Here is a 26695-nt window from a genome sequence, read left to right on the forward strand (position 1 = left end):
TAGGGTTCAAATACTGATGTCACTTCTGTCACTTACCTTATTTACTAGACATATCTAAAAAAGTCAACCCTTGACACTTGGGGTGAACAGCCAACCTCCCGCTGAGTTTAACTTTACTACGCTACAGGGGAGCCTCTAGACATTCTGCTGCCAAAGGGCTAAGTATGTCAAGCTTAGAAAAGTGGGCCACTGACCAGGCTGCCATATTTGAGGCGTCAGAAGAACAGGTTGATGTTTTCTGTTGCCTATGTGTAGCCTGACAGAACGATGTCATGATCGGTTGAGTTAGCATCAAACAGCAGAAGGACACCGTTAGCAACTAGCTGATGAAAAGAATGTGAGTGTGTAGCAGGTAAAGAGGGATGCATTACTCTCAGGAGTCGGCTGGGATGAAAACACAGCTAAAAGACCAAAGGTGGATTGTGTGTATTGGATGCATAAATAATCCAAGTACTAACAAGCTAGCTAGCTAAAAACCAACTGATAATTTACTGAATGATTCAAAATCAATATTTCGTATTATCTAAACTGTAAACAGCACTGACCTCTTTCACTTGTAAGATTTCTGAGAGACTTATTGAACTCAAACAAGGTTAACATTGTGGTTTGAGGAAGTTTCCAAAAAATATAAAAACTTAAAATCCAGTATGTAAGCAAGTTGATTTTTGACTCTCAGTCAAATCTCTTCAAATACTGAGGCTTTGGGATTGTACGTCGGTCAGTCACCAACCCAAAGAGTCAGTGCTTGATGTGTTGGGACTGAGACTAAAAAATTAACTTCCCTACAAACTGGACCTTTAATGATTTCCTTGTAGGAATAAAACAGTAGCAGTGTTTGTTGTTGTCTCATCCATGTGCCATTCAGGGTGGGTGAAGAATATAGGGGGGACTCTAAAGACTAGAAGGGCAAATAGGAGCCAGTCAGCTAGTTGATGAATGCCATATCATACCTGGATAAACAATCTGTGCCTCGTATAGTTATGTGTCTTGTAATAGGGTAAACAGTGTCTCTGTATCTGTCCCCCATCTCTTTTTTCTGCACTATGTTGACTGTAACATACATGTTTACTTTATTATGCAAGTTTTCAAAACATGAAATTGTTACGACTTAATGAGTTTGTCTTTCACGACAGTGGCGTTGCCTTCAGGAACTATGGGGTGGTGCCAAATCGCACGAAATGCCAATTCTTTTGTATTGTGTTGATTTGAAATAATCAGTGAATTATAAATGTATGTAGAGGCTGATCTTTTTCAGCCATACTCAACCAGACATCTGGTATTGGGAAAACAATAAAGATGTTGACAAAACTCAGCACAATTAGCACGTGTGGGTTTTTTTTTTTTTTAAGACAGGGTTGTCACTACCAATGACAGTGACAATGTTCCAGTGGTTGCCTATTTTTGAATATCTTCTACTTCGCTCTCTCTTTGAACCTCAATTCTGACTCAGTGTGTCATGTCATGTTTCCATCACAGCCAATCGGAGCTTCAGCTGATTAACACCTGTGACTGCTGTGGAGTCATTTGACATGGGAATGAATGCCAGTTGTTCTCATCGAAGACAAAACCCAGCTGTCAGAGATTACTAGTGGTTTTTTTTTTTTGTTGTTGTTGTTGTTTTTTGCCTGCTTTGAAATGGCTTGGAAATACTGGCGGTCTATCCTTGATACCATACACAGTAATCAGCAGCATGCAGACGAGCTCTAATACAACTCAGGTGCAGCACATTGCATGCAGGTGCCACATGAGAACTATGCTATCACCACAAACTAGCTTTCATTACAACCAATCAGTTGGTAATTAGAATAATAGCCCACTTGACAGTTTGGATCGTTCTGGTTGCAGCAAAATTCAGCCAGACTGGATTTGAATGAGGATTTCAGCCACTTTCTTCTTGCCCGGCTGTTCCTGGATTATCCAGCGTATATGACATGCTCCCCAAGTCATTTCGTAAGGGTTGAAAAAGGATTTAGGATTATATGGTCTAAATCAGCTCCATATCTGCCATATGGAGGCTATGTCTATCCATTATCCATCAAAGTGTCAAACAGTGTGCAAGGGAGCAGCTGTCCATAGAAGGCTGGCCAATTGGTTTGATACAGGTGAAAAGTGATGTATGATTGCCTTAGCAAACCTATCATTCTCAGGCTGCCAGATGGCTTTGGCCTAGGGACACCGCAACCATATTAGACCTTGATTTCTTCACTCTCTAAGGGTTTCACCTCAGCGTTACTATCGCGGTCTGGCCTGTTTTCCCTGTGTTGATAGGTAACCTCCCTGGCCTCGCTCCTCATTTGAGCCCACTAATAAAGATACTTAGAGGCAGCAGTGGAATCCCGTCCTGTTCTGTGGTTAATAGCAATTCTTCACCAACTGTGGCAAACAGCAACAAAGTGATTGGAATACAATCATGACTTTAGGGAGAAGCAGGAGAGGAGCTGAGAGTGGTTGGAGTGGAGAAAATGACCTTTTTCCAAATGCGCCCAGGGCCGCATGGGGCTGCGAGGATGCTGTACCGCATGTTGGTACAGGTACTGGTGAGAAAATGATACATAATCCAGGAAGGTCAATAATCTGATGTTTAAAGATTTATCAGACAAGCACATACTGCACGGCGCTCTATGGCACTATACTGTTTATGTTTGGATTTTACTTCTGTGGAGGCCTATTCTGGCAGATTTAACCTCCTCTGTCCTGACAATTTAAAGGTTACCTTACAATTAGCGCATGGTATTTACATTTGGAAATCTGTGATTGGCCAGCACAGTGACTTGTGTGGATCATTTTTGCATTATATTGTAGTAAATCTTGAGGACTTTTGCATCTTAGCATCTTAACAGGACCCATGTTAACTTTGATAGGTGCCAACCTCTAGTGGTGTTACAGGAGCTACATGTGGAGTTACAGGTGCAAAGGAGGAAGTAAGGTGAGGTAGTATCAAGGGCAACACAATGTGCATGTGGAGCAGGCTGGTCTTAATGGATGGTCAAATTCACTTTGTGACTTATACCTAGGAAACTGTTTGTCTCGTGCCATTTGAAACCAGAAATCAGCGCTGACTCATTTTTAGTTATGATACACTCGTGACATTGTCCAAACCCATCTTTCCCAAACCTAATCAATCATTTTTTGTACCAAAACCTAATGTGGAAAAGACATCTTCACCAGGGCCAGATGAGTCCAGACTCAAACCACATGATTTAGAAGCAAATAAACTAAAACAGTCTTCAGAATTTAGTACTGATTTGTTTGTATTCTCAAGAGCAAGTGCAAAATACTTAAGTGGTCTCCGGCAAGCTACTGAATTAAAACCAAAGGCCCACACATTTACACAGTTATACTAACTGTGATCCCTCCTGTGTGCCTTAAACTCGAGCACATCCCACTTTAATTTTTCATCCCAATCTTTCTCTTCTTGACACCATGGTTTCTGTTTCCAGTCCCCCTGAGAGCTTTACAGGTACTTTCCGACTGAAATTGGAAATTAAATGCGTCAACATTCCACAGTTATTGGCCTCAGCCACTGGGCACAGTTTGCTGAACAGAACGCTGGCAAAGCTCAGCACTGGATACCATTGTTTCTGGAGTCCAGGATCAAACTTGATCATGTATTGATTAGACTTTGATTTGTCTATGAATAAGCATAAACTTGCAGCTTGCATCAATTGGGAAGCTGTAAAATGACAACAATTACATATTACCTATGTTTATATGTATGGCAACCTGGCGTGACATAACACTATCCCAGCATTCTAGTTTCCCACCCCTAGTGTGACATTGGGGAAAAAGGCGGCTGTGTGAAAATGGTGTATGAACTGAACTATTTACAGGTACAAGTATGTATTGTAATTGTGGTGGTGACAGTGACATACCCATTCCAGATGTGTTTTTGAGTCATCTGTCTCATGTTTTATCGGTTCTTCTGACTCTGCAAAGGTGGACCTGTGATCAGAAATCAAATTTTGGGGGAAAAAAAACAAAAAACAAAACATGTTAAATGTTTGCAGGAAGATTAATGTTATTCCAACAATAGTAAATCAGGAAATGAATACATGCTTGTGATCTGTTGTCCTCTCGACATGTCAAGACGTACAAACAGTCTGAACAGAGTCCAGGTTTATTGAATAAGTAGCTTCCTCTTTGGTGCTTTATGGTGACAGATGGCCCTACATATGGATGCAGTGTCCACTTATCATATGCCTGATTCTTATAAGCAGCAATGTCATGTCTGCTTCAGTATTAATAGACGGTGAACGGTTGCTCAGGATATTAACACTTTAACTCTATTATTAAATCTATAAAAATTAATATCTTGACTTTTTGGCAAGGAACCATCAGTACCTACCAACCTCCGGAGGGACTTTTTAATTACATACTGTGGATAATTGCATTTATTAGAGACCAAATGGAACATTGTGTTTCTTTTCAAATTAACATCTCATGAGGATTATAAAAAAGAGAAGGAACAATTACACATGATGATTAGAGTTTAGTGTTTCGCTTGCCAGACACAAATGCTTGAATGACTTGTTTGTTGTTGTTGTTGTTGTTGTTGTTGTTTTTTCTGTATAGGAATAATATTTTGTCATAGAAAATGCCAGAGAGTCTGTAAAAATTGGACTCACGACTTAACCTCTTGTTAAAGTATAACCCTGACCAAAAGTTGGGCTCACTATTTAAAATGTCAACATTTACACTATGCTAATTTTACCCTCCAAAGAACAGATTTTTGTGTCTTATCTCAATGGTTTCCATCACTTGGACATCTTGTGAAATGACCACAGGGCAATAAGAAGATCAACACACAGACAATACCCTACATGTTTTTCAGATCAAGCTATAACATCACAGTTGCCATAATCCGGCGTTGATGGATTCCACAGTTTCAACTGATTTATTCTGTCACCTAATTTACACTTGGCATACATGATCTGTACATTTCACATCCACTGTAGAGCTACTTGTGAGAGCTAGGGACTGATTACAATCAGGAGCATTTCTTCGGTTCAAACAAGATGTCCTAAAACTGACTAATAAGATAAAATGGAGGAATCTGTCTGTCTTTCTGTCGGTCTTTGGATTTTTATTAACAACCATCTTGAACTGCGGGGGGCTCTCCGGCTCTGCAGGTCGATGATAGCACTGTGAGCAGCATTAATGAAAGCCAAGCAACCGGCCCCGTTAAAAACAGGCACTGCAGTAGTTTTCCCGATAAAGGATGAAAGATCATTGTAAAGTTGTAAACTTTTGAATTGGAGGAAGATTTAAAGGCTAAAACTCATGCTGGAAAGCAAGATAAATATAAAAAACAGTTGACACCAGAAAAGGTCAACACATGAATTAGAAAAGAAGCTTGCTTCTCTCAAGTCTCAAGTTTGAGGAAAGTGAACTTCCATGAAAGATTTAACTGTTCTTTACCGGCCGACTGCATATAGTACATATGTCAATACAAGGGTTGTATTGCTGTTTGTTCAGGTAATCCATCCCATGGAAGCCTTTTTCTGCCAGTGAAAGACAAAAAACTGATGAAACTAAACCTTGATAAAAAATGTTCAGTATTTTACCATGCTGCCAGAGATGGATATGGGTATAATGAATGGATACGGTAATGTAATTATGAGGTAAAATGTGTCAATTACTCGGCAGGTATGCTGATTGTTTATTTAAAGCCGTTGCCGTGACTTTTGTCATAATGTTTTTCCCACTGTGAATATTTTGCCACTATAAATAGAAACTCTCAATAGACTCTGTCTAAAAAGCCTGGACATGTCACATTTTATAAATGAATATGGGTTAACAGATTGTTGGCTCAGGTCCTAAACACGGTTGCTGCTTCTGTTGCTGTGCTGTAGCTTTCTTGTTTTGAGTGTCATATCAGCTGCCATACAGCTAACTACTGTGAGAGATTCACCACATTCAGTTGTATTATGCAAACTGTGAACATTGTATTTCTTTACTTGGTGAAAAGTGGAAGGAATAGCGCTCCGGCAGCGCTTCATCTATGGTCAGTACTAGTAAAAGTTAACAGTTGCGAGTCATATGAGGTTGGTTAGGCTTGCTGGATAAATCTGGCAAAGTACACCCGCTTTACCAAAATCACTCACTCATGTCATGTGTTCCAGTGCACCGTGTTGATTTGGCTTCACGGCTAGAGATGCGCCGATTCACCTGCCAGGGATCGCAGCTGGTTTTCGACAGGGCCATGACCAGTGACCCGGCCGATCATTGTCAGATTTATCCCATTGTGACAGTCACGTTTACACACCCCAACGGGACAAACTAGGAGACAGGAAATTAAATATTTATTGTTATTTACCACAAGAAAATGCGGATATGCCTGTCATTGCCTGAGCAGAGTCCAGACAAACACAGAGCGGAGAGGAGACAGGGACGATACTCTAGTGGAAGACAGGGTGTGTTGTGATCTGTTGCATCTGTTTTTTTTTCTTGGAAAACTGAAGATATTGCAGACGAGGGTTTAGAGCAGCACATTCACTTTGAGGGTAAGTTCCACTGTCTAAGACAGAGCGGCAAACTTTTCAAATCACTCACATCATCCGCAGTCCATAACACACTAGAAGAATCCCAGATATACAAGTACACACTGCGTAAAAGCTAACAAAGGAGCTGAACATCGCTTACAACTTTTTACTCCTATTCAACTGTCAGCATTTTATGTGAACGTACAATTGAATTTCCTATTTAAACAAAAAAGTTTGTGTATGCTGTTAATTATAGTTCGTAGTCTCTAGTTTTTTAAATTGTTCTTGGTGTTCAGCACTCAAGATCAGGTGACGCTGGTTTCTCCATGAACCAGTGATGTAACATTATAGCTGATCCATGAGTTGAGTATAGTAACTTTGTGAAGTCTTCTCACATGTCCTCTTATGTAACAGCCATTGCATAAAAACACAAATGCTAATCCGCACACCGGCGGGCGTAATTGTGATGATTGTTGACCGCTGCCACCCCACAATGCAGCTTGAATCATTTAATAAAAGGTGTCAATCAGTGTTAGAATGTCTTGCATAAGTATAGGTCTTGTTCTTGGGTGAATATCCATAATTTCCCTCGCCGGCACAGCCTCGCATCAGGCACTAAATCAAACTAAAACAGGTTTTTCTGTAAAATTAAACCATATTGTCATCTTTTAGATGTGTTATGCTCTGTGAGTTTGATTGAATCACGCCTCCATGGCCACAAACACATGCTTATCTATTTTTTCAGCCCGCTGAAATAGGCTATCATTTTACCCCTGCGTGCTTCATCAAAGATGCCATGTCTCACCTTAAGGTTTGAATCCTTTATCTGTCTTTCGGGAACATTAAAGCAGGCAGACCATAGAATTGCCTCAATGCTGCGTGCACTGGATTTGTGTTTGAGCAAGATGTAATGACATTGTCTACTAGCTGCCATGGTGTAACTATCGGAGAGCCTTTTGTAGTCCTTGTCTATTCTTTTCCTCCTTTATTTCCAATTTACGCGTCCTTGTCATCACTCGTAACTGTCATAAGTTTGTTGCACCAATATTCTCAAAGCTTACTTGTTACTTGTGGGATGATGAGGAAGTAGGGCAGACGGTGTCAGCTACTATTACAGTAATGCAGATACAGAAAAGACCAGTTAAAATAACAAAGGAAATTATTTAGTTTGATAAAAATTAAACTTGATTTTTTCTTTTTTTTCTTGGATCATGCTAAAGCAAGTTTAAGAGTTCAAAATGATAAGACCTGACCTTAAAAGACCTGTTTGTAGGATGTAGGGGGATAAATGGAACATACTATTCATATTTATGTTTCCAGTAGTGTATAATCACCTGTAAGATGAGAGAAACCTGTTGCATTGCTTCGTGTTTTAAGCACCCAAAGTAGTCGAGGGGTGGTCGAGGCGAGCTAGATTCCACAAAACCCAACACAGTGGTGATGTAAAATCTTCTCCAATACCATCCTTCCTCGCAGAGCTAAAGCCTGCGTTTCCGTAGAAACAATCAATGTCTCTATGCTGACAACTGACAATCAATACCACCTGCTCGCCGCTGTCAAAAAGAGGAAAACACGACTTTGAATTTGTGGTTTTCTTTCGTTGTTGTGACTGAACAGGGGGAGGTTTTCTTTTATAGAGACTGTCTTAGTGATATCTTGAAAAAAACATTTTGTTTTTCTGCTGTTGCTTCAATCATCTTCAAGCTGACATAAAGGCTGGCAGCCTGGATCTGCTTGTTTGAATAGCTCTGAGTCCAATGCAACAGAGGTTATATATTGAGGGCAGTGGTGGAAAGAGTCTTGAAAATATGTACACAAGTGCGCGTACAGTTACATTACTGAAATATTACTCAATTACAGGTAAATATCAAAGTTATATGTGTGTCAGGGTTTGCATTGGCCTGTTTGTGATCAGATAACCTTATTGGCAACAAATATGCAGATGAGAGTTTTAAGTGTAGTCAGTACTCAATTATGATTTTAAATGTGACATTGCAGATTACATGGCCCAATGCATTCTTTAATACAAGACTTACTTACTTTAAATACTAATACTAATACTTTGGAGGTGGTTTTGAGATTTCTTCACATTGCTGCAGTGAAATGTAATAGAGTAAGGCATCAGGAAGAAGATGCTAAGACACTGAAGAACAAACTTGTGAAGGAATTGGTTTGACATAAAGTAAATACTGCAGAGTCTATTCATTTTTGAGGTGATTATGAGGTGAGATTTCTCCACATTGCTCAGATAGAAGTACCCCCCAAAAATCATGCAACTGCCTTAATTTGAGCAGATGTAATTAGTTATTTCCGCCCCTGGTTTAAGGCTAATGCTCTATAATAACCAACATTAACACATGGTTTATTTGATTTAGTTAATTACTTATGACAGTTAACAAACAATGTAATGCTTTATACACCATCTATTAAACATTTGTTTATTGTCAAGTTGAAACTGATATTTGTGATCTTTTGTAAATGTTTATTAAGTACTATTTCACTATACAATTATAAAGTTGCAACTGATGTTTGATAAATCTTGAAAATTGCTTAATAAATAGGTTTTCAAGGATTTCAAAGTTCTAATCTGTGGCAAAATGTACGTGGGCCAGTGGTCTGCCTTTGCACCTACATTACCCACAATGCCACTAAGTGACAACTGAGTGGCAATTTTTCACATCACATGCAGCCACTAAAGAGCTTTAAAATACTGTTTCACATATGCAGGAGTACCCCTAAAAACCTGTAAACAGGCTTTATGGTGTAAAATTGGTGGAGTTTAGACAGTGTCAAAGTCTATCCTTTTCTTTTCTTTTACTTTTAAGTGGCTTAGTCATCAAAACATACACATTTAGTGACTTCATAGCCACTTCCCTACACCACAGTCACACATGTATATGAAGCATCCTCTTGATACTCTTGATACCATGAATCCATGGCACTTAATGGGCACATCAGAAAAGACCACATTAGCGCTTGAGAATTTGCTTTCCAGTACAACAACCTTGTGACTCTTCAAATCCTCCAGGAGGCAAAAGTGTTCCGCGGCAGGGAACAGCTGAACCGCTCGAAGCTGTAGCTCACTTGGTCATGTTTCTGGTTTAAAAAGAAAGAAAAAAAAAAAAAAAAGCTGATTTACCCAAGATGCATTGCAAATTAGTCCCACTTAACATAGCCTAGAACTAGACGACCGTCCTGTGTTGTTAAATGCGCCACACACAACAAAACAATAGCGCTCTCTCTGCTATGTAAACAGGGAGCTGTGTCCCCGAGCATGCTCTGTGATGTTTTCCATGGAGTAACTCTATCTATAGGGGCCCAAACTGAGATCACTGTTTGTTTCAGGATGAACTAAGCTGGCCTTTTATATTGAGAAAAAAAAACACACACCCAGTGCAATGGTATGGCTATTTAATGTCTTTTTAATAGCTTTTGGATAACAGTGGAGTTCTGTGGCACAGAAGCTATATCAAGCTGTGGTTTAAACAGGGAGAACTTGTTAGCAGGATATATTAAGTGTTGGTTTTGGTCTCGTATGGGGATTTGATGATAATGCCAGTGTTATCCTTTATCCCTAATCGTACTGTTCTGAACAAAACGCAGACCGAACGCAACCACCATATTTGAAAATGACCCCTGCTGATGGAGAAATAATGACATCTTAGTCAAGCACTGGGAGCCGTCAGGCCTAAGGGTGTGTGACAAAGGCAAGATGGAGGCCCAGACGATCAATACTTCAGTCTGTATGAAGCAATAGGCATTAAATACTCCTCTTTCGGCTCCCCAAGGAAAAGAGCAAACATATCAATCAAAACCCAATCACCCACGCCCACCCCACACACACACGCACACACACACACACACACACACACACACACACACACACACAACCCCTGAGGCTCCACGGCAGCTGTCCCATGAGATATTACTCTTGTTTTATCTTAATTGTATTATTACAATTATTTAGAATTCAGACATGTACTATATATCTGTCTGTGGATGCTCGAAATGACCTTAGTAAAGGTGAGAGGCTCACGGATGGAATGCGGTATGGATCCTGTAGGGAGGATTCGGGCCTGCCTCTGTGGAGGAGTTTATGAGAAGAGATCTTGCAAATGACTGTTGACAGGGCAGGGGGCATTCATCAAGAAAACAAGCCACATGAGCACCAAGACCGGAGTTAGGGCTGGAATGAATCTCATAGAAACAAATCTAATCTAAGCGCTGCCAGAGAACCCATTTATAACGTTAAGATCACAACATGAATCCGCAGAGAGGAGTGCAAAAGGGGGGAGGCAAAGAGAGAGAGACAGAGGCAGAAGGATGCCAATTGAATAAATGAATGTATGAACTTTCTAGTTGGTCTATAGTCTTTTGAGGCATTGTTCCTCTGCCCCATTGTTAAGCAATTGTGGGAAATTGTTTTGAAGCGGAGTCATTTTGCCATCAATAGTCGCTCCGGATTCCTGGAGGTTTTAGCCCGTTTACGGAACACAGCCTCACATCCTCTGCACCACCTTGTTTGCAGACGGGCGGCTCTCTCGGGGCACGCTGCTTCATATTGAGGAGCGGCAGCACGCTTGGCCTACCACAGCAGGGCCGGTCTCTGGCAGTCCTGTCTGCTGACTGTTTTTTTTCAACATAAGCGAAACTTTAAAAAGTGGAATGGAAGTCAAATGACAGATGTGGCGAATTCGTCTCACGTCTCAGAATCTAAATGCATTTGACAGGAATACTGACAAGCGGAAAATTACTTTTTCTTTTTTTTTATCAACACAAGGAATGAAATGAAATGTTTTAAAGGAACACTACGCAGGATTTGTGGTTTATTGTTTGTAGACACAACATCCTCCGGCTCAAACGAGCAAGACACAGGGGGCCGAGATAGAGAGAGAGAGAGAGAGAGAGAGATAGAGAGAGAGAGAGAGAGAGAGAGAGAGAGAGAGAGAGAGAGAGAGAGAGAGAGAGAGAGAGAGAGAGAGAGAGAGCGTGCAAGCTAAGAAGTAAAACATTATTTGCTGATGCTTACGTTCTAGAGCACAAATAAGTAGACCCACACCTCCACACAGCCCTCAGGAAGGTGCTACATTGCTGGAGTTTGTGTGAATTCAGCTGAGGGGAGTGCGTGTGTGTGTGTGTGTGTGTGTGTGTGTGTTGCTCAGCCCTGCCCTCGGTCAAAGAGACACACAGACCTGCAGCTCTTCATGTATCCATGAACAGGGTTTTTTACTGAAAATCTGCAAAACACAGTGTTTGCTATTTCATGTGCTTTCCCTAAAGTGCTTTCTTTATAGCAAATGATGCAATATAATATGTTTTATAGTTCCTTCTCCAGTGTCATTGTCATAGTCCTCCACTTTGCATGATCAGCATGAACCCTGCCTTTCTATGACTTCTTTGCAGTTTGAGAAAGCGGTCTTATTAGCCTATTATTATCTAATACTTTGAACAGAAAACATGTGAAACTCCTAATGATGATGCTCTGAAACCTCTGCTAAGGAGGCAGTCAGTGCTCAATAAAAATCCCACAGGCCATCCTACGATCAATGAATCTTTATCTCAACAAGTATGTAGTCCTTCGGGATCCCAGGAAGCAAAGAAAAATTCTCCTTTTCAGGCTCAATGCAACAGTTGGCCAACAAAAATATTCCCAAGAAATGCCTCTTTTCGTCTTGTCGTTCAGACAAGCTTTGTGGTTCTTTGACAACTCTGGACTTAATGTCCGGCCAGTGTGTTGCTTTCAGCTCCAGGGAATGGCCAGCCTGGGAGCCAGTCAGTTTGATGATGGGTCATCGGAGAAGGGAGGATTGAGTTGAGTAAATAATCCGATTGTGCAGAACGAGTGGACTATGAATTATGGACTTTGTGGTTCATTGCCAGGGGCTGGCAAACCAATCGACTCTCAGGACAATCTGGGCTCCTTCCGCTGGTGAGTAACGTCAGATGCGCCCATTTTCTGAATCCAGTAATATTCTGGCGGCCGGGAGGTGGTGGGCAGTATGTGGCCAGAGTGCCAACTGACGAACACTAATAATACCCAAGGACAGAGGACAGTTTGGAAAGGACTTTGTCAACCAAAGGGAATTTTAAGCCAATGTGTGAAAGTGTGGTGTACTTGCAAAACGTCACTAGATAAAAATTGTTGCCTCCATCCGTATCAAGCCCTCGCTACTGCTTTTTTGTGCACTCCGTGCTTCATTTATGCAATGATCCCAGCAATGGGCCAGTTCCATTAAGGGGGGCACACTGCTGCAGGAGGCAACAATATGGGCAAAATCCCAGTTATATAAAGAAAATTATATTTTGGTCTAACGCACCAAATGAGCAACGTTTCATCCGGTTGATTTCAGGTAAACTTGATAACAGAGTCTCTCCTTCGATTGGCTGATGCAATGATGGATCAGGCCCCATTTCCTCTATTCTTGTTCTCCACTAATGAAAATTGGCAATCATGTAATAATCCACTTACAGGCGTGCAAGCTTGCTTCACAGCAGACTCAGCAGCAGTTTTCACTTCAGAGGCCACGACCACCTCGGGCTCCTCTATCATGAGCTCTCCCTGGCCAAACGTGGAGCTCTCATCTTAGAGCTTCCTGTGTAATCCCAGATCAAAGGTCCCGGGGAAACGGGAATGGATTCTCCGGTCTAACAAGCACACTTTCTCAGATGGAAGAAATTGAACCCATTTTTCTTTATCTTCCTTCTGCAGGTTAGCTCACTCACTGCACTGAAAGATAGACCTTGCCATGATAGCGCGGGGCCTTTCACATAGCAGAACACACAGGAAGATAGGGCTTCGATGCCTCGCCGGCTGTTTGATGTTTGCTTTCAACCCCTGTTTTCATGCTCCCCAGAGTAACAACTGCTGATAAGTAAAAGAGTTCAAGAAAGATGTTCACTCGGAAAGAAAGAGATGTCACACAGGACTCACCGGGGCCATCACCTCTGACACTGCAAGATCTTAGTGCTTGTAAAATGCGAGTAGCAAAAGAAAAATGGGTCTTTGTTTCGATCTCATTAACAATATAATGTCAACAATGGGTAATTCAAGTTTTCTCTTCTCTTCTTTTCCTTTCTTTTTTAAAATGTTTTTTTTTTTTTGTTTCAGCAGGATCACTGTAGTGTGAAAAACAATAAATGCTGAAGGAATAACCCAGTTTAGTCTCTGAAAAGATTCCTCAGTGGCTTATTATTATCACAGCGCCTAAAGAGGTACTGAACCGAATTTCCTGCATGTGCGTACAGTATATCGGAGGTGTGAAGATGAAAGGAACAGTCCAGCATTTTAGGGAATACACATTTTCTCAGGAGCAAGACGAGGAGATTGATATTGATATCTAATTAAGTATTGAGCTTAAGGCATGTTTAGCCTAGCTTAGCTCAAGGACTAAAACAGCTCACTGCAGCTCTGTACAGAGTAATAATTCACGCCGACTAGCCTATCAGCACACCAGCACCTCCAGATCTCACAAATGAAGACACAACTTGTTATTACTTTACATAATAACCCCCGAAGCTTAGGTTTCCTGAAACACATACATAAAAAAAAGCTTCTTCATTTGCATCCCATCAGTCGTTCACTGATTGAGAGTAAGAGTTTGATATACTCCAGCCCAGCTTCACTCTGCAGAGTCATAAAGCCAGAGAGCTGAAGCCACGCCCCCGCTGCTGCCCAGCGTTTGCTGTTTATTCAAAATGTATTGATATTGAAACTGTTGTGTGTCCAAACTGCAACAAATTCGACACTGCACTTCCTTTGGTCCTCAGCAACAAACCTACCAAGTGTTGAGTAGATGGGATGAATGGTTCTTGAGATTCACAAAAAACACAAAGAGATTTCTTTAGAGTTAAATGTCTTTTTTTTTCATTGATGGAATTTTATCAGCCACAGTTACTAGTTTCTAGATAAAGGTCACTCACAATGTGATCAGCTTATGAAATATGATGCGGGCTATTGTTATACAATACATTAAAGTACCCATCAGTAGCTGAAATTACTTTTATTATTTACAACACAAGATACTCTATGAACAGTCATACATTTGCATTAATCCAGTTATAAACAGTAATATCACACTGTCATCAGTGACATCACTCACCACTAGATATTGTGAACTACACTAACAACATACATCATGTTGGAATAAACACAATAATGCCATTTACACAATATCACAGTGTCATCTGCATTTTAACTCAAGTGAAAAATCGAAATAATTCCTCCATCACTAAATATAGTGAGCTACATTAACATCAATGGCACAAACAAGACAAGTGAAGCATATGAACTATTATTCACAGCAAGAAAGCAAAGCCATTGATTGATTATAGTGCAGGCAGTGTAATTAATAACAAGTAAAACCAAGATCCATCTGTTATGTTTTTTACTGCCTCCGGGTCATCTGCAAAAAAACCCCAAAACAACAGTTATTCGTGGAATTAAACATTTGTATATCGGATCTCTGTCGGCACTGTTTTTTAATTCTCTCCTCGGACAGGAGAAAAGAAGATTCTGCACACTGCTGTCGCTCAGTATTACAATTTATTGGACACGCTAACATTTCAGTCCCACTGGTCCTTCGCCAAGATTATTTCATACAATCCCTAAAAACAAGGATCTGAGAAGGATAATGCTTCGCCCATTCTGTTGCGCACAGGTGTGACGCAGTTATCGTCTCTAAATAATTGGCAGTGATGTGCAATCTGTCACATTATAGTCCTGGCGTCAGAAAAAGAAAGGAAAAGCAGGATAATGTGAGGCACCATAACAAGCTTGCATGCTTAAGTCTTTTTACAACAATATTTGCAGAAATTGCATATCTAATAAATCAAACATTGGCCTTTCAATTTTTACAAGTCATCCAAAACTGTAAATATATAAACTCGTATACAGAATGCACCTAAAAGGCCAGCTTAGTCCTTTGTGTCATTGTTTAATTAAACAGTCGTACATCGAGAAATTCTGTTTGTACGCTAATTTACTGCAATTTCTTTCTAAAGGATATCTAATGCTGCTCAGATGAGATTCTTTTATCAACATAATGAGAAAAAAAAATACATAATGATTAGCGTGTCCAGCAACCAGCAAGGTGTAAATTGCCACTGATAGCATATTTCATGTCTTGTCTTAAAATGTCCACTTGTAATAACTGAATAAATCAGCTGTTTGATTCTGATGTTCAGCACTTGGTTAACGTCATGGTGAGATCGTGGTTCTGCTTCCTTTTTCTCAGTTAATAACAAAACCAAACACTAAAAATGCCAAATTATTGTAAATGTGAATGCAACCCCCCCTTTTCTTTTTGCATTTCTATATATAAAGAAACATCAAACTAAAAATGCATTCACACAGTTGTAATCTCTTATGGGACATTATGAAACATTTCCCTCCTTTCTTCTGGTTACAGTTGGTTTACTTCACATCCAGATGTTGCCACATTTCCTTTCACCTTGCACTCCATTCTTAAAGCCCCGTCCATGAAATTTTTCCCTCATGGAAGTGGAAAGTTAACGACCAGCAGCCAAACAATCACACATACCTCTGCAATGACTGCTGGATGTCTGGACATATCTTGACGCAACTTGACGTTTCTTTAGGTTAAAATCTCAATTTTGTGTCGTGCCAATGTGCTTATGTTCTGCTTAGTAGCCCTAAGGCACAAACACATTCAGGTTAGGGTCTGGAAAAGATAATGGCTTGGCTTAAAATGTCTGTTTTTGGGTCTTGAACAAACCTGAAGATGCATCGAGGTAAAAACACCTAATTTGTCACAGCAAACAGAGCTGGAGAACTTCCTATCCAGTGTTGTCTACCTCACAAACCTTGAGTTTGAATGCTGTGGACCCTCACCAAAAGACTGATGGAATGTCTAAACACAGTCCGGAACTGCAGTCACTGGCTTGGCTGCACTCTTGACGTCTAACTCCATCCACCACCATCCACTCCACCTCTCAAAGTAATGGGCTGCTGACCACACTGACATTTTCTATCACCTGACTCTCTTTTATATATTATTATTATTATATATAATAATATATATAATATTATTATTATATATATATATATTATATATATATATTATTATATATTATTATATTATTAGTTTATCGTGATTTTCAGAAATGTCAAGTGTTTACATTACTCTGACTGTCGTCCAGAGCTACCTGCTGTTTTTCTTATTGTAGTTATTTTGAACCCAGACCACACTCTTTCCCTTACTCCAACTTGTATTCACTATTGTAAAGGGAACTTTTCAACTCTTTGTCATTGGTGTAAAAAACCATAACAACCTTTAAAGATAATTTAATGCTCTCTACCGACACCTAGATTCAATAGCTTTCTGTCGCATGCCTGTCTGCCACTCTGACTATCAGGAAATGAGAAAAGAGACAAAAAAAACAGGGAGGCTTACGGAGATAGAGGGAAGTGAGAAGGGAAGATCAGAGAATGAAAATCTGGCCTATGTTCAGAGTCGCTGTTTCATGCTCCGACGCCTTTGAAAATCAGAAGGGGCTGACTGGCAGCCAGATCTGAAGTGATGGAGTTGGGGGGGGTGCGATGTATGAGGACAAATAGAGATGCAACAGGAAACATCAGATGGAGTCAGACAAATCTAAAAGGCAAACAGACTCAATAAAACATCAGTCACTTTTTTTTTCATGTATTGCAGCGCCGCTCCCCCCCGAAAAAGTGACAAATACCAAAAGTGACAAAAACACGCTGACACCACTTTGAGAAAAACTCAGAGCAGTGACACGACCGAGCTTAAACCGTAATTTCCGTTTCTCAGATAAGCTCTGCTGACACACAAGGTCGTGATGCCATACGGGATTGTGTGGAAACTGAAACAGATTTTTTTTTTACACAGTAAGTAATCTTCTCAATTCACATATAAATTGCTCCCCTGTGTTCAAAATGTTCCTACCTGGTTGTTTACAGAATTCAGCTCTCATTACAGACGGGAACTATTTTCCGCCTCATGTGGGCAGGACGCGGAGGCAAATTAGCACCCCTCCCGGAACTTTCACACTTTAAAACATCTTCGCCGCAGCAGGTGGCATCACTTCCGCCGGGCTCGCTAACAACTTTGAGAGATGCACTGTGAACCCTAACATTATTAACAAATTGGTGAGGAGATGCTGGCATCGCGGAGGGCCAATTTAACGTAATGAATGTGATGACTGGTTGTTTAACTGCTGGACATAAACTGAAGCCGTGGTTTCTGTCGCACGGCCGTCGGTTTGCTGGAGAACACCGAGGTCACAGTGAACTCAGTAATGTGAGGTCACTTAAAAGAACAAGTGTTCTTTTTTTAATTGTCTACTGTTGATGAAATGTCAAAACAGCATGTTAAGGACGAGTTTGTTCATGCCAAAGGCTTTTCAATAATTGATATTTCACTCCTGCACTACATTATGCACTTCTTCATAACACTTCCTTTAACAGCACAACTGTGTGGTGGTTGTGGTGGTGGTCGATTACTGTAATTCCAATGTCTCCAGTTTGATTATGGAAAAAGGAACTAGGCAGCAGCATCCCAGCTCTGTCTCCCCAAATATCGTAAAACTTCTCAGCTGTCTGCTTTCCGGTGAAGGCAGAAACACCCCGAAAAATATGCATTGTGAGATGTGTGAAATAAGTTTTAAATGCATGGGTTCTTCCCCGGGCAGTTACAACACCTAGTTACTTAGGGATCTATCAAATTCGACTAATTGCAACAAGTCCTCCAAATTAAAGGACACCATGCATCATTTGTCAGTGCTGTCTAGACGAGGGAAGCGTTTTGAGGCCCCTGTTCAGCAGGATGACGATCGATTACCTGTGCCTTCTAATAACATTAGAAAACCAAACACATCCAAATACCTCAACCACTGAAAAGATCGATTGACTCCCAGGCCACATCTATCACTGTTTAAGCGGGAAAACTGCTTGGTTAGGTTTAGAAAAACAGTGTGGTTCGGCTTAAACCGTGCTGCTTCTGTATCTTCAGCTACAAACCTTGTTCTATCAGCGTAACTTCAAGAGAAATTCGCTTTCATGTTGGACCTGCACAACGCTCGCCTGGATTCATTTGACTCTTTTTGCGCCACAGCTACACACGGCCTAATCGCTCTTGTTGAAACCCACTGGCTCATCACTCTAACCAATGAATTATTATGCAATGTGTTCTTAAAATAATCACACAACTTAATGAACTGGCGCAGGGAGAATTACATCGGGAGATCACTGTCAGTTCCCTTCCCCATGTTGCTGTATTACTCACATGTCTGTTGTGAATGTCAAATTAGCGCTAATAGCCTGTTTTAGCTCGATAAACTTCATTCATGGTTTCTTTGCCTTTCAGTGATGTTAGAGAGAATAACGATTGAATGACTTTTCTCGACAACTTTGACATTTCTAAAGAAGTACCAGAGTGAATATTAGTCAAATGTGGTTGACGACAGAACCTCTTCTAAACAATGCTTCCTCTCATCTTGTTGACGTGACTTCCGACATCAGGATAAATCAGAAAAACACCACCGTTGGAATCAAAGGGTGTGAAGTAGAATGACACTGCAGTCAGTTGAGTTACCTTAAAAAGGATGTTTGTGTGCCGCAGTGTGTAGGAGGAAAGCTAATAGCGTGACAAAACAGCGTTTGTGCACAACACATTCAACATCAGACCTTCACTGAAAGGATGGGTTCAGACTTTCGCAAGAGGCTGTTTGTTTTGAGCTGAAAGATTTTCTCAAGCATAAAGGAATGTTTTTTCTTTCTGCCTGTGGTGAGTAATCCGCTGAACAACGACGGGCCCGTTCAGTTGCTTGACCTTCGATTGCTTTTGATGCGCTGTTAGGTAATCATCTCCGGTGTGTAATCTACTATGGCGGCAGACAGTTAAATCCAAATCTATTTGGACACTGAGAGAATTGTTTTAACTGCCCTTAAAAGTTCTTTAAGTGTTGACACTCTAACTCAAAGGTATTTGCATCTTATTTGGAGGAAGGGTTTAGGAATTTGATTTGATTTAATACAGTACTGAGCATACGTGCTATTCTAAATTCAGTTCTTTACTATTCGTAAAAATGTATGCACAATTATCCCAGAAGGTCTGTCCCAGTCTAGCCCAAAGTAAACTCACTGCTTTCATTGAACAGGGATGTTTTTGATGGATAAAAGCACAACATCATCTATGCATGAAATACTGCGTTCTGGACTAAAGAATTTACTAAACTGGATCTACTCAATGTCTGGGAATAAGAGAAGAGTGTTATCAGAGTTTGATGCCTTACTGAAAATCCAGGCCAGACCAACCGTTTTGAATATTCTGAGATAAAAGTATGAATTCCCTGGTTAGCTCGGCAATACAAAAAGGTCAAGATATCCATGGAAGTCGACAGTGGCGGATGATCACGGGATCCTCTCCTTGGTTAAGAGAACCCTTCAACAACCTCCAGTCAAGTTAGGCACATCCTCCAGCTGGAAGGCATATCAAAATCCAAGTCAACTATAAAGATGATCCCACACAAGAGCAAGTACAGAGAATTCACCACAGGGTGCCATCCATTAATACACTTCAAAAACAGAAAGGGCATTAAAAACTTGGCCAAAAATCATCTAAAGCTGAGGACAACATTCTTTGATGAAGAACCTGTATGAGAACCATGGGAGGAAAAAAAAGATCGGAAGGGCTTCTGTAAAAAAACAAGGAAGACAGGAGCAGCCTTTCTTCTAAAGTGTAAAGAGATATACTGTTCATCCCGGATCAAGCTGACTGGAACAGACTGGTATGGACTGACAATGACCTAAAAGGGGCTGCGAAAGCGACCAAGGAGTTGCTTGAGGCAAAGAAAAGGAATATTCCGCATGGCCGACTCATTCACCCGATCTCAACCACGATCAAGGATGCTGAACAACAAGTGAAGACAGCTACAGTAAAGGCATGTCAGAGCATCACAAAAGGAAAAGGACCCAGCGTTTGGAGACAGCCTTGGGTTCCAGACATCCGACAGTCTTCGCCTGCAGAGAATTCTCAATTATGAATTACGATTGTGTCCATTTGTTTGACTGCGACGCTGATAACTGTGGACTGTGTATGAAATGGTCGCTTCAACTGCATCTTGAATGTTTCATTTCCAATCTAATCAAAGCATGTACAGCCAAAACTAAGAGAACTGTGTCCGTATTTCAGGACCTCACTGCACGTTGGGAAGGCTTTGTCTAGACAACAGGAGTGTGTGCATTCTATATTAGCCTGGATTGTTGTATTACAAAAAAAAGAATGGACTATAGTTGCAGTAGATCTGAATGAGAGTAGACAAACGCGTACACTCTGCATGAAAACATCCAATTAATGTTGTCTACTCAGTGTGCTGATACAATATACATCTTCTGAGCAAGCTGCCCTGCACGAGTTACGGATGTTTCCCATCTCACAAGTTTGTGTAATGACTCGCGCAACATAACTTTAACAATGCCTTCTATTAATAAACACAACTCATATTGTGTGAGTCATAGACGCCAAAACAATTTTTCTCAGGTGGCGCTGAACTGCAACCCAGGGAATCATTTTGCATTATATGGCTACTTCATTTTCATTTTGTTTCAAAACTTGCAAAAAAAAAAATAAAAAAATAAAAAAATGTCACCCTCTGGGATTTGCGTTGTTGCAGGCATTAACACAGTATTCAAACACACACACACAGACATATAGACACCAGCCGGAGCTCTGTCAGGGGTGTTGACGTCACATAACGGAGCGAGACGGAAATATAGTTTGACTTGGCAGCGTAAGTCTATTCCTGGGGATGCTCCCTGCTGCGGCAATAAAGCAAATCAGCATGGAATACAGAGCAACATGCAGGGAAAGTAAAACAAAAACAATTCCCTCATGGGTGCAAAGTAGAAACAAACAGTGCAACGCTCTCTGAGGTGCACGGTGAGTGCAGCCACAGCAGGCGCTAGGCTGAGGTGGGGACGGGTTTTATGGTTGAAATCAAAGTGCAATATCTAACTGTAATGCGCAGAATCTCTGTCTGTCTGTATGGATTATATAGAGAGTTGTTACTGCATATCTCCGGAGCTGTTCATTCGACCTACGTCAAACTTGGCAAGCGTGTTGCTGAGGATCCATGGAGGTGCAGTGTTGAATCTCTGCACATGCGAGACATTAAATATTAATACATTTTGAACATACAGCTAACACCGCTCTGTGGCTTCAGCGCTCTGGCTTCATTGCTCACCCTCTTTTATGTGATCTCATGGGGAAGCGAACGTAAACAGAATGGAGATTAGTGTGCCGGAGCAACTCATTGCTGAGGGTTAAACAAGTCTTGAGTCGCAGTCAACATAGATTTTGCATTCTTTGGCAACATACTGGAGGTGAGCTTTTAAGACTCTGTCAACAGCAGTATGCTAGACAACGTTAGCCTTAAATGCTAGGATGTTCATGGATGCTTGGCAGCTGTCAGCAGCTCTGGGGTTTGCCGCTCTAACTTTATTCGTGTGGTACGGCTTGTAAATCAGCCACCAGTTGTCTGACCGGAAGTGACTTTATGTTAGGTAGCATTAAACATGCTATTGCGCAGTGTTTGTTAAGCCCAAGGTCCAGTTGTCTTAATGCACACACATGTTGACGGGATACATATCTCACAGGCGGTGAGTGACCTGCACAGAAATGCAAAAGCAAAGGTCTGAAGAAGAAGCTAGCGGCTAAACTTGGACGAAAACAGTGCAGGCTTCAGAGTTTTACATAAAATTGGCTATGCAAATGTTTTATGAGGAACGAAATGCACTCAACACGTTTGTTAGACCGAGTGATTCATTAACAAGACAAATCCACAGGGCACGCTTAGCGTCGATTACTTCTTCAGGTTTAGCAATTTTCCACAATCGCTCCCCCACTTTGAATAAATGGATGCAGAAAGCAAATTCCTCCACACAAAAAAAGAACTTTTCTGGCAACTGCCTACGCCACCGCCAGCCACTTATTATAATGTTGATTATTCAGCCTGGAGAGAACACTCTAATGCTGGATCTGCCTCAGCGCAAATTTAATTTGGTGGAAAACACGAACCCAGAAACCTTTGAACTGTTAAACATATCCCATACCATATGTAGCTATGATGCTCCCTTAGATGAACATTTGCAGCAAGCGCCAGCTGGTCTGCGACTGGCCTTCTGTAGTTTAGTGGGTAGCGGGCAGCGCCGATACAGCGTGTGGAGCTGTGTCGATTTCATCTACGACGACTGGGGGAAAAAAAAAAAAAATCAGCGAGCTCCCATTCGTCTGTGATTTAATCACAAAATATTTTAATTGCATGTTTTATGAGATGATTCCTCGGGAGACACAGACTCCCGCTGATCACATTACTGTACTCTGTTTTACAATCTCAGATTTAGTTTTGGTATCATTAGTGATCGCGTGGAAATGGATTTCATGTCGAAGTGGGGAAATAGCTGGCAGGATAACTGTTTATCTGTGTGCTCAAACTGACAGAGGGAGCAGAATCGGGCAGAGTGGGGGGGGGGACTCACACTCACTGTGCTGAAAACACAGCTTACATTTTCGATCAAACATTATAAACGAGCACACATTTTAAACGCAGGGGCCAAATGCCAGTTTTAGAATGCGTTACTAAGAATTATCGTCCGGCCGACGTTTCTCTTATGCATGCGCTTGTCCGAGCGGCGATGACAGCAGACTGGAGCGCGTGTTGGAGCGATCTGTTGAGTCTGGAGATAAATGGCGCAGCGTGAGAGGCACTGACAGCGGCGGACAAATGTGTGTAAAAGGCATTAACTGAGCGACCTTCACTGACAGGCTGCACTTGAAGCGGCAACATGTGTCCTGAGGTGGCCCTAAGACGAGAGGTGACTGGGCTTCCTTGACCACACTCTGCAGCCGGTATGAAATAATACTGAGCTGTGGGGATTAACCTCCTGTTCTCTGTTTTCTTCCTGATGTCTATCGCCCTCCCCTCTCGCCTTCCCCGCCTGACGTCCTTTCACTTGATTCATTGATTTAGCCCTGTAGGCGAGATGGGAGTGCTGTGGCGGCGGGATGAAGCACTTGCTGAGGGATATGGACATGGCTGTAGCCAAGAAGGGAGAAATTACAGCTTGTTATACAATTTAGCAGGCAGTGGTGGCCTGAAGGCTGAAAGAGTACAGTTCTGACTGGAAGGTCAGCGGCCCGATCCATGGAAACACCTCAGCGGAGTAAAAAGGGTAACACTTGGTCAACAACCACCACCGAGAGAGGCACTTTGAAGGGACACTAGACTGACTTTCAACCCCGTACTACAAGAAAAACTACATATATTTATACCATGACGGTAAGGTCTGCGATTAGTGCTCTCTCTGCCTCTGGGAACACAATGTATATCTTTTACTATCTTTTTAAGTGCAGGAAAGAGAGAATACACAGCATACAGTACAGTGTAGCTCTGCTCTATAACATAACACAGGAGTTTACTCTGCATTATTAAATCATGAGATGGGAGGAAGAGGGGGTTTAGAAATAGAAGCATGGTAATTGGCTGTAGGTGTGGCAGTTGTCCCTCTCCACTTGTCAGCCCTGTGATTGACTGGTGACCTGTCCACAATGCCTGGAAGGATGACAGGGTGCAAACACAACCGGGGGATTCACTCGCCTCTTTCTTTAATTCGGAGTCAAGACAAACGAGCAAACAAGTCTAGCATCGTGCAGAGTCGAAAACTTTTTAATTAGTGAGAACAAAGTGATGCAAGCAGTGTTTGCGTTTTTTTATTTTTTTTTATTTAATTCTTTTCATCTTCAATGTGCACGCGCGAAAGATGTCTAATCAGATTTCGGCTCCGTAATGGAGCGTCATCCTGCCTGGCAGTATATCAGTAGTTCTCGTCTTAGATTTTTTGGAATATCTTTACATTGTGATATGTGCTTTTTTTCCTGTTTTTTTTTTTTTTTTTAAAGGTTGCATTGCAGTGAAGTGAACTTACCAGATTGTTTAACGTTTTATAATACTTGCCTTTACCCACTTAGTCATTACTAAGCATTGCATCACTGTCATGATGCATTGCACTCGCAGTTTTGATGTGAAGGCATGTATCTACTGTGTTATTTGATTTTTGTCCATATTGACCAGCCTCGGTATGTCAACTTTAACCAAAGCTAATGTGGGGGGGGGGGCATCCTTCTAATTCTGGTACCCCTGTTATTTTTGAACTCGGCTTTCATTTTGATCCACTACACACAAGTAAAGTTGTGCAACTGCACAGTCGAGATGATGTGGCCTCCAGGCTAAATGCCATAGGGGAGATTGGTGGATTCTTGAAGTCCTATTTGATCTACGGCAGTTTTTTTTTCAAGTCTGACACATCCAGACTAAATTGAAACTAACAAACTACAGTTTTGGAACTACATCTCCTATACTGTTGCCACTGCGGGCTACAACTTGAGCGGACTGTTTTTGGTTTTGTTTTGTTTTTCTTTTGGATAACATCTCAGAAAAACTGAAGAAAAGATAAACAAAAAGCGATATCTGTTTGAAACGTACCGATGGGTCTACAGAACCCTCGGGTTGCTAAAGGGTTGGCTGCGGGCACTGCACCTCGCTCCCTCCCCTCACCACACTCCTCTGTCTAACATCTCTCCCATGGTGCCTCTCCAGTTTGACAACCTCTGATCTGCAGAAAAAAAAAAATAAAAAAAATTTTGTTCCATATCTCATCCTGATTGTAAGCACTGATCTTGTAAATTCAAGTTTACGTAACAGACTGAGTTTGAGCTTGAAACGTGTAGTCAGTGCTGTAGATGTTTGACATAATGCTGTTCAGGTTTATATTATCTTCATCAGAGAGGGCTGGTAATTAACATTCTGAGGCTGTAGTTTTTCACTGTATCGCTGAATGGGATGTAAATCATCCAAGGCATTGTCAGAAAGACTTTAAGAATATGCCATCATGCCAACCAAAAGACGACAACTTAAAATAAGACCCATACCGGAGGTCTAGTAACATACATAACCCCAAATCAGTTTGTGACAGCGAGTGATATTTACTTTAATTCAGTGGAACAGTCTTGCATACTTAACATATAAATACTAGATATTGAAAATCAACATTCAAAATGAATGCGACTAGATTTCTCACAGTTTTTTCCTTGTTCTAATTTCAGTGAATCTTTAACGAGTTCTGACAAAAATAAACCTGACAAAAAAAACAAAAAAAACAGAGAAAATCATAGAAGGAGCGCCACCAGAGAACAATTACAGATTGTCACTTATTCATGCCCTCAGAGTGAACGAAAGTTGACAATGGCTTAATTACTATGTCACAAAACTTGGGAGGACGTTTGCTCAGCAGGCCAAGCGTGGCGTGGGACAGATTTATTCACGCGAATACAGAGCGCTCGTAGAGTTGATATTTGGTGTCGAGGCTGTGACCTTTCAGTCCCCGCGAGCAAACACCGAGCTGAGCGACAGCAGACGGCGGAGAGTCCAAATATATACAGAGCCCACCACCAGTGCGGCTACCGACCGCTGTTTGGTCAGCCCACAGCAAAGCTCCTCCACGCAGGCTGTATGCCACCGGTGAGGTGAGTCCAGCCCAACCGCCCGGACGCATCAGCAAATATTAAATAAAGTGTAATAAAAAACAAAAAGCTGTGACTTCACATTGGGTTTTCTTCTGAACTGTTGCAGACTGTTGATTGACGCCAGCAGCAGTGCAAATCAAAGGACAAGACAACAGTAGTCAGCTAAAACAGTCAATAACATATTATGTTCCATTTCTCCCAATAGGTCTCCCAAAAGTTTATACACTGGGCCTGAACAAACTGTGAACATAACTGACTGTACCATGTGTGACAAATGCCATCTCAAGTTTGTGGCAATTGGCTGTGAACGGTTTAAAGCTTAAGTTCACCCCAACGTGAAAAATTCAGTCATTATCTGCTCATCCTCACGCCGAATTAGTTCTGGAGCCCACAAGACAGCTTTGGAGCTTCGCAGCAAAACATCATCGTAGCATTCACCTCAGCAAATAAACAACATGGGGACTTAATAAATAACTGTAATAAAACATAACATGACAACAACAAAACCGAGCAAATCATTATAACGTGGGTTTGCCAAACAACCAGAAGCAAAACTACTACGGCTGCTCTGCAAAAAAGTAGCAATCTGCCAGCACAATTGGTAACCTTAGAAGCTATAGGCATATTGGCAATATACATACATACCTACACCAC

The sequence above is a fragment of the Acanthopagrus latus genome, chromosome 12 (genome assembly GCF_904848185.1).
Source record: "Acanthopagrus latus isolate v.2019 chromosome 12, fAcaLat1.1, whole genome shotgun sequence".
In the NCBI taxonomy this organism is placed as follows: domain Eukaryota; kingdom Metazoa; phylum Chordata; class Actinopteri; order Spariformes; family Sparidae; genus Acanthopagrus; species Acanthopagrus latus.